Raw genomic sequence first — 2,073 nt, 5'->3', positions numbered from 1 at the left:
TTTACCACAGATGAGCAGCTTTGCGACCAAGCACATTGTAGATCGCTTTACTGCCAAAATGATCTAGTTTAATGGATTGGTTTAGACATTTATAACAGCATTTTAAGAACAAAGAGAGAAACAAAAAGGGACAACGCTTCATGGTGGAAGGTGATGTATAAATAACTGTGTATATGATGAAGGAGAGACCATTTGAGCAGCACAGCCATTTCGCAGCACAGGGACAGCAGTCCAAGTTAAAGGATCTCCCATGTGGTATCACCTGTCACACTGTGTCAAGGCATCAAAAGAAGAAAAAATCACCAAACTCAAGGACAAAGAGACGAAGACTCCGGTGAACGAAGAGAGAGGACTTACAAACCAGAAATACAAAAGGATGCTCGATATCAAGATCCAGAAGAAGAGGCTAACAATGCCACGAACACTTACGATGCTGGGAATGATGCCAGCAATGAACAGAGAAGAAGATTCAGTGTCATCAATCTGCAACACGTGCCTCTAATGAGGGGGTGAATATAGAATCCTCAACGATTACAACGTCTCTGGGAACTGTGACAACAACAAGGTTTAAACCATTTTGATATATATTGTAACCTACTGGCTAAGGAATAGTGCTGAAAATGAGGTAAATCTAATCCACCACTGTCCTTGGTCTTCTGTAGGGTTTTTAAACTAATACGTGGTGGTTTGTTTTTCCACAGAAATTTGGAAATGCATGAATCTAGTGACTTAAACCAAGTAGCAGATGGTTTTATGGGGATCATTGAGAACAAATAGTTAACTTTTGGTAGTATCATCATTTTAATGGTTGTAACTCTCCCCATAAGTGATATAGGTAAGGACTTCCAACGAGAGAGATCGTCCTCTACTCTCTTTACTAATTGCACATAATCCATCTGTACTTATCAGTTTAATATGTGATATGTCTATGCAAGGACTACATATTAAATGGATTTTTATCAATAGGAGTTGAAAAAGGAGCTTGCTCCGTTCACTCCAAGCATCGACTCGGTACTGCAGTGCCGCTGGGAATGGTGCGCTCTCCTCTGCTCTTGTGAAAAAGCTAACAGCGGTGCAGGATGGAAGTTTCTTTTAGTCTGCTGAGAAAAGAGAGTGAATGCGAAGTAGACTTTAACACGGCTCTGGGAGCGAGCCGAGTGCGGGCTAACCAGGAGAAATGCTTGAAAGAAACGCGACACCGAATGAGCGGTCAGAACAAAGCCTCAATACGGTGTTCCTGTGGTGTTTTTATAAAATGCGGTGAAAATAAAGGTGTGAATGCCCCATAGAAAACTAAAAGGTGGAGCGGAAGTGTTCGGCTGCAAGAAGGTGTGAATGTCCGACTATATTTGGTGAAAAGCAGGTGAAGCAAGGTCTGAATGCCCAACCTTACATCATCAAAAGCGAGATCAGAGGTTTTTGGCTGCAAGAAGGCCATAGTTTGCCAAAAGCGGGTAAAGTGCGAATGACCGACTAAATATCAACAAAAGTGGGGGCGGAGGTCTTCGGATGCAAGTGGGTGTGAATATCCCACCATACAAGTATGGTGGAGAGGAAGCTGTGAATGGCCGACCATAGTTTGCAAAAAGCGGGTGAGAAAAGGTGCGAATGTCCAACCATACATGATCGAAACAGGGTGTTTGGCTGCGACAAGGTGTGAATGTCCACCCATAATTAATGAAAAGCGGGCAACAAGTAGGTTCGAATGCCATACTATACATCATCAAAAGCAGGAGTGGATGTGTTCGGCTACAAGAAGGTTTGAATGTCCGAGCATAGTTTGTAAAAAGCGGGTAAGAAAAGGTTCGAATGCCCGAACATACACCATCAAAAGAGGGAGCGGAGGTGTTCCGCTGTAAGACGGTGTGAATGTCCGACCATAGTTGGTAAAAAGTGGGTATGAAAAGGTGCGAATGCCCAAATTCGGCTGCAAAAAACTGTGTTCGGCTGCAAAAAGGTGTGAATGTTCGACTAAAGTTTGTAAAAAGCGGGTAAGACAAGGTGCGAATGCCTGACAATGTATGATCAAAAGCGGGAGCGGAGGTGTTCAGCTGCAAGAAGGTCTAAATGTCC

At 43.3% G+C, this 2,073-nt stretch overlaps 1 pseudogene; it reads left to right on the top strand.

The window, feature by feature from the left end:
• The first annotated feature begins 868 nt into the window (after positions 1–868).
• On the top strand, positions 869–1,045 carry LOC140283468 (U2 spliceosomal RNA; annotated as a pseudogene).
• The last annotated feature ends 1,028 nt before the right edge of the window (positions 1,046–2,073 follow it).

This window comes from Leuresthes tenuis, unplaced genomic scaffold, assembly GCF_036924035.1.
Source record: "Leuresthes tenuis unplaced genomic scaffold, fLeuTen1.0.hap1 SCAF_23, whole genome shotgun sequence".
NCBI classification, from domain to species: Eukaryota; Metazoa; Chordata; class Actinopteri; order Atheriniformes; family Atherinopsidae; genus Leuresthes; species Leuresthes tenuis.
The sequence above is the reverse complement of the archived record's forward strand: the minus strand, read 5'-3'. Positions and strand labels throughout refer to the sequence as shown.